The sequence below is a fragment of the Sminthopsis crassicaudata genome, chromosome 1 (assembly GCF_048593235.1).
Source record: "Sminthopsis crassicaudata isolate SCR6 chromosome 1, ASM4859323v1, whole genome shotgun sequence".
Classification (NCBI taxonomy): domain Eukaryota; kingdom Metazoa; phylum Chordata; class Mammalia; order Dasyuromorphia; family Dasyuridae; genus Sminthopsis; species Sminthopsis crassicaudata.
In genome coordinates this window covers 733,307,408-733,324,480 of record NC_133617.1, presented here as the reverse complement: position 1 = coordinate 733,324,480, position 17,073 = coordinate 733,307,408, and the positions used below count along the sequence as shown (strand labels likewise).

Below are 17,073 nucleotides of genomic sequence, written 5' to 3'. Positions count from 1 at the left end.
AGCAATGCATGTATATTGTATGTGTAAATGGATAGATGCGTATGTTTTATATATATATGTATGTGCTTATGCATACATGTTTGTTGTCTCTCCCCTTACAATGTATGCTCCTTAAAGACTGTTTACTTTTTCTCTGTAGCCTCAGCGGACTATCATAATGCTTGTTTTATGATGAACTGATCACCTATATGAACTCAATTAATCTATTAAGCACATACAATATGCAACTCACGAAGTATTGGGAACTGAGGGCAAAAAAATAAACAAATAATAATTTGTCCTCAGTCCATATGACAATTCATAGAGTGTATGTCACTAATTTAGGGATCTTACCTAGTGATCTTACAGATAAGGAAACTGAGGCTGAGGGAAATGAGGGCCCTTGTCCAAGATCACCTAGAGAAGAAATGACAGGTGCTGGGTCTTCTGGTACCAGATCCAGCTCTTTGTTCTATATGTATATACATAGGAGAAAAAATACATACATATATATATATATATAAATATAAATATAAATATATATATATATATATATATAAATATATATATATATATATATATATATGAAAAAAAGGAACTTCTTTGACATGTAATAAGCCCACATTTGGTTTAGTTGGTGGCGTTCTTCATAAAATAATGAAAGCTTAGTTATTGAAGGGACCTCAGGGGGAAATCTAACCACAGGAATCCCAAGGTTTTGAGCTGGGTTGGATTTCAGTGGTTAGTGATTCACAGAGATTCACATCTCCAGAATTGGGGGATTTCCAGCTCAGGGGGACCCTGACTCTAGCCCAACCTTCTCATTCACAGATGATGATACTGAGATTCATAAAAAAGTGAAGAGTCTGCCCAATCACACTAATTAATGGTAGAATTGGGACTAAAATGCATGTCAGTGTTAGATCCTTCATGAATCCTGCCATGTCAAAGGAAGCACACTTAAAAACCCCAAATAATCCAACAACAAATGTACTGTAAATTCCCTGATTTTGCCCATTGTAAGAACAGTTGGGTCCTACTGACTCTGGAATCCCACCACATTTTTTTTTAACCAACATCAGGGTCTAGTGAAAAAGATTTACTTTCCTTATATAAGTTCAGGGACTCTTTCTTATTATTCCAAAGCCTTCTTAGATTGAAAACAAAATCAAATTCGGGCATCCAGTCCAGATCTGTGACTGTGGTAAACAATATGACCCCTGGGATGCTGGGTTTCCAAGCACTTAAATGAGAAACCAATTAATGATCAAGAACCAAATGACCAATAGAAAATGAGTCACTATAATAATAACACATGAGCAACACATCAAACGCATTATAGCCACATTATAAAGCAAAGCAAAATACACACATGCACATTCACACCCACATATATATGCAAACACACAAATATATGACAAATATATAATATTTATATATATATATACTATATATATATATACAAATAATAAAATAACATAATATAAAGACTTAAATAACTAAATCTTGACTGATATCTTTCTCCATGACAGATTCATCAGCCATGGTCTCAAGATCAAGAGAATAGTTCCATTTCTGACTATTGTAGAACTGGACCCTCATTACTGAAAATTTCTTTTTCTAAAGGATATTAGTAAGGAATCAAATGTAACTCAAGTCCCTCAGAACTGGGTCATGCTGGTCCTCATGCCAGGTCCTTGTTCTTCCTTGGATAGATAGAGCATTAGTATCAACAAGATGATCATTAGGAACAAGGATAATTTCTGAAGCCTACTTTCCATTAACTATATCAGGGATTTGGAGAAAGGCTTTCTCATTCCCTAAGAGAGTAATAATAATAGACAACTTTTTATATAATGAGCTTTAAGGCTTCCTTTGTGTGGATTATCTCATTTAATCTTTGTAACAATGCTATGAGGTTGATGCTATTGTTATTCCTATTTTATAGAAGTAGAAACTGAGGTAGAGAGAGATTAAATCACTTTCCTGGGATCACATAGTTAATACTGACTACAAATCCAGTATAGATAATCATTATTCCACCTAAGAGAGAAAAGACCTCAGGTGAATTATTTAAACTTTGGCCTCTAAACAATTGATTATTTGATGCCAAACTTGTGACAAATACCAAGCTATAAATCACCACAATCCTTTGCAATTCAATTACATATAGGACTAGATTCTATTTTGTGAGGACATGTCAAGGGATCATAGATCCAGAGTTGAAGGAATTCTACAGACTATCCCCTCTGCTTTCTCATTTCCGTGCTCATCAAACTATAACCTCCTTAAGAGCAAGGACCGTCTCATTTTGCTAGCTCGCATTTGTATTGCTAGTACATAGCATAGTTCCTAGCACATTTACTATGCGCTTACCAAATGCTTAATCAATCATTCATTTAGATGAGAAAAATTGAGCCTGGGAAAGATGGTGGGTGAAGGTCCCATGGGTAGTTAGGGTCCCCCATACCATCTGAACCTAGGTTTTCTGTCTCCAAAGTTACTCTTCCTTCCATGACACCATGATATCTGAAGACTAAATTGATGAACAATCTGCTTGAATTCATAGTCCTCTAAACTCATTGCAAGACCAGTACTTGTAGGAGGAAAGATTCACAAGAATCACCATTTAATAGGGTCTCATTCTTCTATCAGAAAATGTGCTTATCTCCTAAATATCTTCTTGGACTCCAAAAGTGGCTTTGGAGCTAAACCTATTAGGTTGCAGCCAGATATTGATGAATGATTAATAATTAAGTGATATAATATAATAGAGTTATAATTTTAGAAAGAGTAACAATGATAACAACTAATCTTGCAGTGTTGAGATCAAGATGGAAGGGGAAGAACATATCATTAAATACTGAACAACTGGTGTTCACATCATTTCTCCCTCATAGTTGGGTAGGGGCTATTTCAATTTGGTTTTTGTATCCTCACAAACTAACACAATCTGTGGTACCTTGTCAGCATTTAATAAATGCTTGAATTGAATGATTAGACTTGCTCCTTTTAGAGGATCTTATGTTGAGATGAATTCCATAGTTGCAAACTTTTTTTTTTTAGCTTATAATTGTAGATGTATGATATTTGCTTTATATAATCCATACATACACACATATCATATATATATACATATATATATATATATATTTATATATGTAATAATTATAGCCTAAAGAATTAAAGTTAAAACCAAGAAATTTCCCCTAAATCAGTGACCTTTTGTCTAGGGCTAAGATTATCATGACCTGCACTTTCAAATGTGAATACAGCACACTCTAAAAATTCACATAATTTCCACACAACTCAGTTAAAAAAGAAATACATGGATGCCAAAAGCTCAAGGGAATTCTTTCCCTGGTAAAACCAGCCAGCTATTGGCCAAGCAAATGATGGTAACAGCACAAAGAACTCTACTGGGAAGTGTTGTCCAAAAATCCTAAAATTGAAAGGAAACAAAAACCTAACAATTGTGATCAGATTTCAGATATGTTCTTAAGATCCTCCTTCTTCTTTTTTCTCCCTATGAACAGCCTTTATATTCTATGTCAACCAAAATGAGAAAGTTAGATTCCTTTTGGGGCGAGTTTTGGATATTGTGTGTGGGAACAGGCTTTTAAAAGCCGGGGCTATAGTTGGGAAGTTTCCAAATACCAGTCAATATGGAGGCTGCGTGTAGCTCAGAACCTGGTCAAGAAGTCGGATGCAATGATCTGGGAATGTGTTTAAGAGAAGGAAAAAGGGGTCCAGTTTGGCAGAATTCTTGAATTCTGGATGGCCAATAGCAGGAAGAAAAGCCTGAAGGCAACCAAAATGGGGAATGGAAACCTTTACAGGACTGTTTAAAATAATAAAATATCACATGTCCCCTTGGAGGAGATTTTGATGAACACAACATGAATTTATTTAGTGGGAGAGAGACAAGATTTTGATGTCTTGGACCTATTGATTAGCTGATAGTGGGTAAAGTGATGGGATGAATTAGGAAGAGCTGAGTTCAAATATGGCCTCAGACTCTTTGAGCCTGGGCAAGTTACTTAGCCTTTGTTTTTCCTCACTTTTCTCAGCTGTAAAATGGGGATAATAATAATATCCACCTCCTAGTCTTACTGTGAAGATCAAACAAGATTATTTATATATCTTAAAGCCCATAGTATATTGCTTTCCCTTTCCACTCCAAAAAGAATTCAGAACTGACATCATTTGAGAGTTATTCTCCATATACAGTTGGGTTCTGCTGTCTGATTGATACCTTTTTCCTCTTTGCTTTATTTTAATTTCTGTGAACCCTGCTCTGCTTTTTACTATTTATTTATTTTTACTATTCCTCTAATTTTTTCCCCCTTCCTTCAGAAATGTCGAAAAAGCCTTTTGCGAGATCCCGTACCCCAACCGCACACTTGGGGAAGGAACCCATGTTAAGCCTCATGTTACCCACCTAGAAGTATGAATCTCTTTCATGGTCTACAAACAGTTTTGGAGCAGCACCATGACAGGAACCAGCTCAAAAAGTTGCTATTTCAGAGGCATCGGGAGTGATTGGTACTGGGCCCAAGAGCAGAGAGTTAAATAGTAAATTAGCGATGAGTTAATATGTCCAGAATTGATCAGCCCGCCCGATGATTAAGGCCTCTGATTAAAAAAAAAACAACAAAACAAAACACAACAAAAATCCTTCCCTCCCCCCACCCCTTTTACCCTTTTTATTCTACAGAATACGAAATTAAACACTTGTGGGTTCATTCTAAAGAGTGAATGAAATTGAATAAGCTACCTAGTACTTGAGATGCACGGGGAGTACTTGAATAGAGCAAACCTCCTAAGTTGAATGGAGTGCCTTTGGGGACCAATTTGTCTCTTTTCACTCTCTATTCTTCCTTTTTTGCTGACAGATGTACAAAGGCGGAACTACTCCACGAAGCTTATCTTCATGCACCCCCAGCAGCTGTCACTTTTGTCGAACAAGTTAATCAGGCAAATGCCACCATATCCCACTTTCTATAAGGAACAACATGTTATAGACAGTACTCTTGCTAGAAAGAGACTTTATTTTAACTTTGACTGGCTTGCTTTCCCACCCCTCCAGCCCCCCACCCCCACTCAGCTTTTCCCCTTCTCCCCAAAAGGGGGAAAAAAGGGAAACTTCGCCTAAGCTTACAATTTGGCCGGCCAAGATGGCATTAGAAATGAACAATAATACAGCGCACAGTCAGATTTTAAGCTATTTAGTGATTTAAAGGACTGAGGGCCACATTGGACCCTATGGGGTTTATGTTATTAGGCCGAATGCCACAGGCAAGGGCAAAAAAAAAAAAAAATTAACCAACTCTGCAGGCAGAAAACCTTCTGACTCCATGGAGAGTTTGGATCCATTTGCTTCTACTCTTGCTCTCTGTAAAAACATTTTGCATCCCTTACTGGTTATATACATGGCTCCTTTGTGAAATCCGACTGTATCGAGAAAGGTTCCCCCTTTCAGCATGGCATTCGTTCATGCCCCTTGTGGGTGGGTACCCTATTAGTCACAGACCCACCAGCATCAGCCATCTGAGACAAAATGAAAGGACTTCCTAGCCTCTGACTTCCTGAAACCTTACGGCAACTAGGAGTCTTTGCTGCTAACTCATCCACCTCCACTTTTTCCACTCCTGGAGCACATGCTGAGTGCACCATGCTGGCTCAGATCCTCTCTGAGAGCCCCCCACTCACTCTGAGAACTCAATGCCAAAGCCAGACATATTTTCATTAAACAAACTCTTTAGTAACAATGTCTGTGGAGAACTTGGGGTTTGACATTCTCAAGGACCAACAGCCTGCTCAAAGATCCCATAAACTCTTCAAAGGCACCAGGGCCCAAGTCGGTTCCTGGCTCCGTCCCTTACTGCGTCCCCTGAAGGATGTCCAGGTTCTCCAGTCACCAGAGCACGACCGACTAAGGCAGCATTTCTGTAGCTACAAATCCACTGGTATTACTCACAGGCTGTGTAACCATGTTCTTCTGGAATCTCAAATTCCCTTTTCCTGTATAATGTTCCTGGGCGAGGAAATCTCAGAAGAGCACAGAAGACTTTACTAGGCTGGTAGGTTATAAAGTCAATAGGTCTACTGTGTCAATCAACCACATTGTTGCTGAGTAAGAATGAGGGACTTAAGCTGAGACCCTAACCTATTTATCAACTGTCTAGGATGTAAGTGCTATTGGATTACCTTCCCCTTTTCAAAATAAACCCTGCAAACTTTGTTCCAAAGGGATAAAAGCTCCCAGACAAAACGCAGAGGGAGATGCAGACGGAAAGCCAAAACCCAGCCCTCCTTCAGTTGTACCTAGGTATAGCAGCCTTCTGTGGCCCATATGGCATTCAAGATCACCCACTGTTTCATGGTGTTTAGCTGGGGCGATGGTGGAGAGCCACCCATAATTGGGTGAAAGTTGGATTTAAGGTGGGATCTTCTCCCACCTCCAGCTCCCACTGGTATTCACAGAAGTCTGGCTTCAAGACAACCAATTCCCTTACTGTTCCACAGGAGAATGAACCTTGTGGGTATAAATTGTCGGCACTGTGTCTCTGGGATTAGACACGCAGCCCGGATCATTGTTAGTAGGAAAGGCATGACTAATGGAACATGTTTTGCACTAAAGAATGTGCCCCCAAAGGTTACTTTATCGGGGAGGATTTTTCCCTTTGGTACATCGCACACTTATAATAATAGACCACAGTTCTATAGCCTTTTGAAGATTACAAAGCACTTTCCTTAAAACAGCTTTGTGAGGTACGTGATTCAAATATTGCGATTTCCATTTAAAATAATAATAACAATAGCTAGCATTTACGGGGTCTGTTAGAGCTGTGCACAGCCCTTTCTAAATATGAACTCGTGATCCTCACAACTACTCTGTGAAGTGGATGCTATTATGAGCTCCATTTTATTGTGAAGGAAACTGAGGCAGACAGAGGTTTGGGACAGAGCTGGTAAGTATCTGAGACCAGATTTGAATTCAGATCTTCTTAAGAACAGACCCAGAACACTAAGCAATGCTCTATTAAATTGCTTCGTGAGGAAATGGCAGGGCAGATGGCAGCCTAATCCCAAGGTCAAGTCCAATATTCCTCCCATTATACTACACTGCCCCTTGTGGTAGAGGGGTTGCACTCACCGGTGCCTCTTGTGGGCTACCTTCATGATCTTGAATTGCTTTGTCCATTTTTATCAGGCCCATTAATATAGTATTCCTTCTCTATTAAATATAGCAAAATATGAATTACCTTGATTTCTATGCAATCTTCTCTCCCCAATTGCCATCCCCTAATTAGGAATCAGGAGGTCTGGCTTCTAGTCCCAGATCTCAGTCACTCATCTGTGTGGCCATTTAGGACCTTCATTTATGCTTCCATAAAATGGGGAAAAAAACCCATCACATCTCTCTCACCTGTGTGGATTTGAAAGGACTTTGAAAAATAGAAGTGCTTTATGTATATATACATACATCTATAATTATAAGGGATTTGCTGTATGGCGGTCATTATTATAAACACTCTAAATCAAAAGAAAGGGATTTGGATGTGATAGAACAGAGAAGCAAGTTTCCAAAAATAGTATAATTTTACTGAATCGGAGTAGTCTATTGATAGGCTCCTGATCAGGAATTAATTGAGACAATGATTCATAACTATTCTGGTAGATCATCTGCTAGAGAAAATGTTTCTCCCTTACCTCCACCTCTTGGCAAGCTTCACTCCTTTCAAGGCCTACCTCAAATGGCACTTACTACAGGAAATCTTGCCCGATTTTCTCAGTTGTTAGTAAATTTCCTCCCGTGTCTATCAAAATTATTTTGTTTAGATTATCTGTTTAGAGACAGCATGTTAGTATTATTGTTCATCTTTCATTTTAAAAGAGAACCAATGACATTGGGTTCATGTTTTGAATTCTATATGGCAACATGGTATGGTAAAAAAGTACCAGACCCTCTAGGACTACCTGTGACATCCCAAGTGTGGCTCAAAGGAGATTAAATTGCAATAGGAAAATATTTAATAAAATTAAAAAATATAATAGAAGATAGTTCACATTAATATGTGGTTTTCAAAGTCAATATGGAGTCCTTAAGGATGTAAACTCCTTGAGGGCTGGTATCATATCTTGACTCCAATCCCATCCCTTTGACTTTCTTATCCAAAGCATCCTTCCCTTGCCTATCAGTCCCCTAAAAAACATTGTTAGCTTCTAGAGAGAGAGAGACTGTCTTACTTGCATGAATTTGTGTCTCCAGGGCACATGGTAAATGGTAAATAAATACCTTTTCATTCATGTGCATTCATTTTTGGGTCCTCTGCAGCTCTGAGCATGGTACTAAGCACAGAGAAGGAAGACAGGCAGAGAATCAAAATCTCAGAGATATTACTTAGTCCAACTGGAACCAGAGCAGAAATAAGCTTTTAGCTTCCCCAAGAAGGGGTTGTTCAGCTTCTCTTGAAGTTCTCCATTGAATAGAAACCTGCAATCTCCCAAAGAAACACAAAATGTCAGGGAATATCTACATAGTCCTTTCTGTTATTTCTTCCCACTGTCATAAATTCTGTCTTTTGGGGCCAACCAGTACAAGGTAAATCCCTCTTCTGCAGAATAGCCTTTTAAATACTTAAATCAGGATTATATAATGTTGCTATCTTAAGGGACCTCTGTGGCTGTATCATCAAAGATCTCAAGGCAATTCCATCTATGACACATGACAAGCAAGAGGTCATCCAGCCTTGACTTGAAGCCATCCAATGAGGAGCATTCATTTCTTCCTGAGGTGGCCAGTGCTTTTTGGGATAACGCTAATTGTTAGCCAGCTTTTCCTGCTATCAAGTTCAAGTTTATCTCTTTGCAAAATCTCTGCTCTGCTCTTAGATCTGCCCTTTGGGGCCGACCAGGACAAATTTCCACAGAACATCTTTTCAACCCTTGAAAACAGCTTTTCTACTCTACCTGTTTTCTCTCCTCCAGGCTAAACACTCTCAGTTCTGTTGACTGTTTATCCTATGATATTACCTCAAGGTCCTTCACTCTCTTGGTCACCCTTTTCTAGATTCTGTCCAGCTTATCAATTTCTAACAGCAACAACAACAATAATTAGCATTTATATAATGATTTAAGGTTTGCTACCTCTTATGGTCCTCTAACAACCAGATGAGGTAGATGCTCCCCAATGAGGAAACTGAGGCTTGAATTTAAGTGGAGCTTAAGTGATTTTTCTCCCAGGATCACAATAAGTTTCTAAGGAAAGACTGGAACTTGGGTTTTTCTGATTTCAAAATTCAAACTCTTTCTATCTCACCATTTATCTCCCTCCTTATATCTTCTACCTAAAATGAGGTGCCTGAATGAAGACAATATTCCAGTTATGGGTTGACCAGGACAGAGTAGAGCTGCATTATCTATTCCTTTGTCCAGAATGTCATGTCTCCTTTAACACAGCTTAAGTTTTCCTCATCACATAGTAATTGAACACACCAATTTTATCTCCTCTAAGTTTTCTCTAGGATAAACCATCTTCAGCTCCTTTAATGGGTTCTTTCATTCACAAGTTTTCTGCCTAAATCTGGCTTATTTTTTGAAGTTTTCTAGTTTTAGATGGCCTTTGTAAAATAAAATAATAATCCCTAAATATAATACTTCCAGTGAGGGCTGATCAAGGCCAAGTTTAGCAGGCCCATCACAGCCTAGGATTCAGTCAGTCAGGTTTGGGTAAGCTCTTTGTCTGTCATCAGAATGCTGACTCACCTTGAACTTACACCCACAATGAATACTTCTGAATGATTAGAAATGGAGAATGCTCAAAATATATTGGTAGGGAAAAGCCATTTATGGAAGGTTTCCTACTCAATGAAAGTTACTTAATTTGAATGGGTAAACAATATATGACCTATATAATATGACCTCCATAATAATAATAACATAAGATTATTATTCCCTTGGGTATGATTCTAGAATCATAACTAGGTTTTGAGAAAGAGAATTTGTTTTTGGTAGAAGCTTGACCAATGCATTTACAAAGTGCTATATTGAGACTCCTAGTGGATAAAAGGCATTTTCTTTCTTTTTTTAAAGAGAAGAATAAAAATGATCATCAAGATCTTATCATGCTGCACAAAATACCACACCCATCACTAGTACTTAGACTAAAACTGAAGCTGAAAGTAGCTTCATTAAGTTTGGGGGTACATTAATCAATGGAGGTATCATATATGCAGAAATACAGTTTGCTTTCCCCAGCTTCTAAATCCAACTCTCTCTGCCAAAACACTATGGTTTAATAATAATAGCTAATATTTATAGAGGGCTTTAAGTTTTGCATGGTATGTTATGCATATTATTGCATGTAACTAGATGACAGCATTTATGAAGCACTTATTGTATGTCAGGCACTATGTATGTCAGATAGTGTCACTGACACTATTCTGTGTTCAGGACTGAGAAAAAACAGGAGATGCAGCCTTAGAGCAATTGGGTTTGAATCTTAGCTTTGCTGCTTATTACCCATGTGACATTGGGCAAGTCACCACCTTTTCTCCCTCCTTAGTTTCATTTATTCATCTGTAAGATGTGGCTCCACATCATGTGAATCTTTGACAATACCTGTCCATTCCAGAGCTAAACTCTTAAGGTTCCTGGGAATAGGAACAGACTGTTCAGAAGGATGGAGGAAAATAGGAGAAATTCTCAACCGTTCCGGTAGATTTGGCTTTTTTTTTTTTTAAACAAAGATTGAGCCCAATGGAAGCCCTGGAACCAAGGTAGGGTTTTAATGTGGCTTTGTTCCAGTGTGCCAAAATTTATAAGGTGCTGAAAGAACTTATAGCCTATCAGCAGCAAAGAAACAACTGAGTTTAGTATCTAGTTAGTAAAGATAATTTGTTAAAATAGAAAGCTACCAGATGGTAGCTCTTCTTCCCCCAAGGGCAGCTGCACCTCATTTGAGCTCCTCTTGGCTCCACGCGGCCCTACTCCCCAAGCAGCCGCCTTGTGGTGTCCCATGGTCTCCTTTCCCCACCTGCCATTCTGCTTCAATGAATTTGTCTTTAAAAGTTGAGTTGTTTCATGCATCTTCTCTTGGGCACATAAATTGCTAGTTATGCCTCTGGCCAATGGATTAAATTTTGTGGACTACACATAGAGTCTTTCTCAATGATTTGTTCTTTTGTGAATTTCTCCCCCACATTAACAAAGAGAATGATGTTTTATCCCCGGCTTGGCATGTGGATGCTAGAGGGAATAATTCCTTACATCCTGAGCAGGATGCAGACCCTTTGTGAATGCAATCGGTCTCAAGTCCAAGGAGGGACCAAGAAAATAATGCTGTTTAAGGAAGTTAAAGGTAACACAATATGTTAAATGACACCATCATTGTGTGTACTTTGGGAGAAAAATAAAGAATATGCTTCCTAGAAAAGGGTCACGACTTCATCAATTGGATTTTAATGAACTCAGTGGGATTTTAGCTGAGAACTGAAGTTATAAAAAGTTTCATTCTAAACAGTAATTTTTTTTAACCTGAGCTTTATTTCACCCTCCTTTCCCAGCTCAGATTATCTTTCTGGACACATAAAAAATAAAAAAAGTCACTACATGATGAAAGTAACCATTTATTCTAACAGTTAATAGCTAATGGATAAGGAGGAGAAAAACCAGAAAGCATGTTAGACCTGCTGAAATGTTAGGTAGTACTAGGCCATTTGCTTGCCTTTAGCCACTGAGATGAAATGCTTTGTGGGAAAAGCCAGTGAGGAAAAAAAAATCACAATTTGGAATCAGATGATCCTTTACTGTCATTACAAGAAATCCTCCCCCTGTCTGTGGTAGTTGTAACAGGTTCCAAAGGAGAGCTCTTAGAGATAAGTAATGGAATATTTCTTTCTTTTTTTTTTTTTTTTTTGTCTTTGTATTCCTAGTGCCTGGCACATAGGAGATACTTAATAAATGCTCCTTGATTAATTCATTAGCATGAATTAATTAATGCCAGTTGATCAAATTAAATCTTGGTCTCAACATTTTATTGGCAACTTGCTCACAGACTACTTTTGGAAGGAGGTATGCATTGGAAAGAGGGAAGAGAAATTGTAGGAAGGGGGTCTTTTTTTTTTTTTTTTTGAGGAGTGGCGAATTAATTGGAGGGGGAGAGGATGATTTGTTTTGTTTTGTTGTGGGCTTTTGACTTAAGTTTAGGTATTTCAGTGCGAAAACTCATTCCACTGATATAGGTCAGCAATTCATGGGTAATATTAGAGCAAGTTAGAGAAGTCCATATGACAAGGATCACAGATTTAACATGAAAGGGAATTTAAACAAACCTCTTCATTTCATAGGGAAGAAAACTGAAAGTCAGATAGAGTATAATTTGCCAGTTATTTGCCTCCTCTAAGTCTTTCTTTTCTAAAGTAGTATCTTTAGGGATACGAAGAGGTAGGTTATAATCTTAGAATGCTGCTGGGGCACTGTTATTTGCCACCTTGCCAGTACTTGTAGAAGGAAAGAATTGAATTCATATCTTTTTGACTCCAAGATCTTTCAGACTGCCTCTCATGGACTCATGTATGCTGATTATAAAACGAACATAAACTCCCTTTTTTTTTTTTTTTTTTTTTTTTGTATTTTTGGAAGGATGTGCTGCATTCTGGGAAAAGAAATCCCCAGGTTAAGGTCTTTTCTGAAACACAGATTTTGGGGCTTTTGAGGTTTAATTGTTTCATCTCACAGATGAGGAAACTGAGGCTGTAAATTTAAGAGATTTATGCCACATCACACAGCCATCACAGGGCAGAGGATTTGAATCTGGGTCGTTTTGATTTGGAGGACAGCTTTTTATTCACGGGCCACGTTGACTGTCTCCATATTAGTCAATATGTTTTAAAATTAGTCAATTGCTTTTTTCTTTTCAAGAAGAGCAATTCTTTTTCTAGAGGAGCAAATATGTGCCAATGCCAATAGAAGCTGGTAGATGAAGGCACTTTCTGACAAGAGTCAGCACAGAGACTGGCAAGGAGGGAAACCGCCCCTCTGTTAATTAATGGGACGTGTTTGAGAATTGAGTACATCTCGTCTTCTGCGATGCAATGTGACAGTATTTGTTCCACAAAATGTGCCTTGGCTACTTTGTGTGTGTGTGTGTGTGTGTGTGTGGCAAAAGTAAGTCTGTCGCTTACTGCCTACATGTTTCAGACTGCTATGCCGAGGGGAAAAAAATTCCCCTTCTCCAAGACTTCCAAGTCTTGTGTGGCTCATGTTAGCCAGACTAGTGTGACCCTAAAGTAATGGAGCAATCCGGCTGACTTCTTAGCACGATTAACAGAACAATCTCCTCTGGATAAGAAAACAAATTAACTCCCAGCACCAAATGTCTCCTGGACCAGGAAAAGCTGTTCAGAAAAAAAAGGAATGCTTTGGAACACTCCAGGGACAAATTCTAGCCTGATTTGCCCAAGATTGTCCCTAAAATAAGTGGAACCAACGGAAGGGACTGGTTTTGGAAACAATAAGACAGCATGGAGTCAGATTTGAGGGTATGTCACTGAGCTGGCACTTGGTGGGGGGGCCTATCAGTCAAAGATGAATGACCACTCCTTTGGGTTACCAGAGCTCTATTGACAGGACACATTCTCCTGACCAATGACTTCTCCTTCTCTCCTCTGTCTTTCTTGGATCTAGGGCAGCCAAAGTCAAAGCCTACAGGGGTTAAAAATTCTTCCTTCCCCTTCCAAAGAATAGGAACGAGGGTCCCCAAAAGGTCAATGGGAGTCCAAGGTTCTCACTCATTATCTATCAGGGGTTCTCAAACTACGACCTGTGGGCCAGATGCGGCCCGCTGAGGACATTTATGCGGCCCTGCCGGGTTATGGCAGATGGGCTCAGGGGCGGAGACAGAGTGTGAGCTTTTGTTTTTACTATAGTGCAGCCCTCCCACAGTCTGAGGGACAGTGAACTGGCCCCCTATTTAAAAAGTTTGAGGACCACTGATCTAAATGGTACCATGGACAGAATATTAGCCTCTGCCTCTAACATATACTAGTTAGGGATGTCACAACTTCTTGGTACCCCTAGGCAACTGCTTAAATTGCCAAACAACATGCAGAATACCCTGCAATGAAGAAATCATTGGCAGAGTCCTAAAGAAAGACCCCCACTCCACCCCCAACCCCATTCCCCAATTTCGCCTCTCAGTGAAAGCTACAGGACTATTTTTTCACTTTGTGTTTTGATTTTTCTAGTACATTGGCACATTTAGTTTGGATATAGTAGGTACCTAATTACATACTTGTTGAACTGAATTCAACTCTTCCTCTCTCAATATCATTTATTGCCACTGATGCCAGAAATTCAATGGATAGAAATTCATTCTTTTAGCTTAAACTTAATCAAATTAAAATGCAAACGCATGGAGAGAAGCAATTCTTTAAAACTGATCAGACGTTTACATTTCAGTGTGAAAGAGTTCACAAATGCCTTTCCTTAAAAAAAATGTTAAGGTGAGAGGGACTTGGAGAAATGCAAGGGTTGTGGATACCTCATAGAGGCTGGAAGTTTACAAAGCCTGTGGCAAGGAAAACAAATTTTATCTGTTTATAATTTTGCTCTGGTATACTCTTAGGCAAGTAGGTAAGTGGTTTAGTAGATAAAGAGCTGGATCTGGAGTCTGGAAGACTCATCGCCATGATTAAAAGCTGACCTCAGCAATTTACTAGCCATGTGATCCTGTGCAAGTCACTTTATCCTCTTTTCCTCAGTTTCCTCATTTGTAAAAAAAAAATGAGCTTTCGAAGGAAATCATAAACCACTTCAGTACTTTTGGCAATAAAACCCCAAATGGAGTCATAGAGAGTTGGACACAACTCAACAACAACAGACTAGTATCACCCTAAAATAACGGAGCAATTTGGCCAACTGAATTTCAAAAGAGCCTGGACATAGTTGGATTCTATTTAAAAAAATGCTTTGGTCTATGAAGAAAGAAAGTAATAAAATAGGACAGCCGGTATTCATTTATCTCGCATTTATACTCTGTTCCTATTCCTAGGCCATCTACAAGTTGATTTAATCACTCCTCAGTTTTCTTTTCTGTCTCTCTGTTTCTCTCTGTCTCCATCTTCAGTTATTTTATTTTTCACATCTTTGTGGAAGAACCTCAGTTTTTATTTGTTCCCTATTGGCCACTGTTGTACCAATAGCCTAATGTAAATTTTGAAATGGATATCTTGTGTGCATCTCAAATTCGACATATCCAAAATAGAATTTATCATCTTTCTCCCAAGCCCTCCTTCTCAAACAAATTTCCCTACTTTTGTCTGAAGAAGATGTATCACACATGAGGCCCGTGGGTAGGATGTGGTGGACAATACTCCTAAGTACAGCTTGCACTGGATTACAACATAATTGGGAAATGTTGAAAAAAATTAAAATACAATAAAATATAGATAGCATTACATTTAAAATTAAGCCAACACATATGGTTTAGTGGACCCCATTTTAAAAAATTTGACATTGCTGCTTTAAAGCACCACCATCCTCCCCATCACCTAGGTTTTGTGCCTTTACCCTTGACCCTTCACTCTCTCACCCTAAACATTCAAACCTATTGTAAAATATGATTTCTTCCTCATGAACAACTCTCCTTTTTCTCTGCTCACACAACTACAATTCTGATATCACTCCTAATTCTGATAGCAGTCCTAATCACTCCTCCTTTGGACTATTATAAATTTCTAAGTGGTTCCCTGCTTCAAGTATCTTTCCACTCTCACCCATTTCCCACTTAGCTGCCAAAGTGATTTTTCTGACCACATTATGTGTCTGACTACATTAAGTGTTTTCCTGACCACATTATGCTCCTACTCAACAAAATCCAGAAGCTTCCTGTTACTTCCAGGGTCAAATAAAAACCCATCTTGAACAATGACAATTCTTCATACCTGTCCCTACTCCCTCTCCCATCTTCATATTCTATCTTCTTCTCTACTTTATGATACACTGGCCTCCTGGTTTTTCCTCACGTGGCACCCTCCATGTTTTGTCTCTGTGTTTTGCTTGGAACAATCTCCTCATTGCTGCTTCTTAGTTTCTCTGGCTTCCTTCAAGACTCAGCTCTGATCCTTCTGCCTTCCGGAGGACCTTTCTGGTCCCTCTTTTGAGATAACCTTCCATGAACTCAGTTTATATCTTTTTCCTAGCATTTTTTAAAAACTAGGTTTTCTCTTCCATTAGAATATAAGTTCCTTGAGGGCAGGGATGACTTTTGCCTTTCTTTTTATGGTTAGTGCATAGCACAGTGCCTGCCACATAATAGGTATTTAATAAGCTCTTGTTGATTGATAAAAACTGGTTGGATACATTGGTCTTCATTTTGGATATCTTCAAGGAAAAATTTGTGGGATCCAACAAGAAATTTGATGATATTTTTACATCAAAGGCTCTAGATTTGCAAGTTGCTGGTTAGCTAGGTGACAGAGTGGATAAGAGCATAGTGGTGAAGTGGACATAATGCTGGGTTTGGAGTCAGGAAGATTCATCTTTCTTGAGTTCCAATCTGGATTCAGACACTAACTAGCTGTGTGACCCTGAGTAAATCACTTAACTCTGTTTGCCTCAGTTTCCTCATCTGAAAAAATGAATTGGAGAAGACATGGAAAACCACCTCAGTATTTTTTTTGCCAAGAAAGGGTCAAGAAGAGTCAGATGTGACTGCAACAACAAATAGTGGATAAATCCCTGGGGCCTGGAGTTAGGAAAACCTGAAATATATATATATATGTATATATATATATACATATATACATATATATATACAGATACATATATATATATATATGTAAAATTTACTTACTAGTTATGTGAAACTAGCCAAGTCACTTAACCTTTGTTTGCCTCAGTTTCTATATCTGTAACATGGGGATAATAATTGCACCTATATCCCTAGGTTGCTTCGGGAACAAACAAGATGATATAATGTAAAGCACTACATAAATGCTAGCTATTATTATTTGATTCATTAAGTCATTTCTGATCCCAGTGGACAAAATAAACATATAGAGGAATGATGAGGGAAATGTTGGGTGA

General features: G+C 38.5%; 1 protein-coding gene across 16 annotated transcripts in view; it reads right to left on the bottom strand.

The window, feature by feature from the left end:
• Positions 1-17,073, bottom strand: part of CADPS (calcium dependent secretion activator) — a 550,474-nt gene that overhangs the window by 20,008 nt on the left and 513,393 nt on the right. The gene's annotated exons all lie outside the window — the stretch shown is intronic.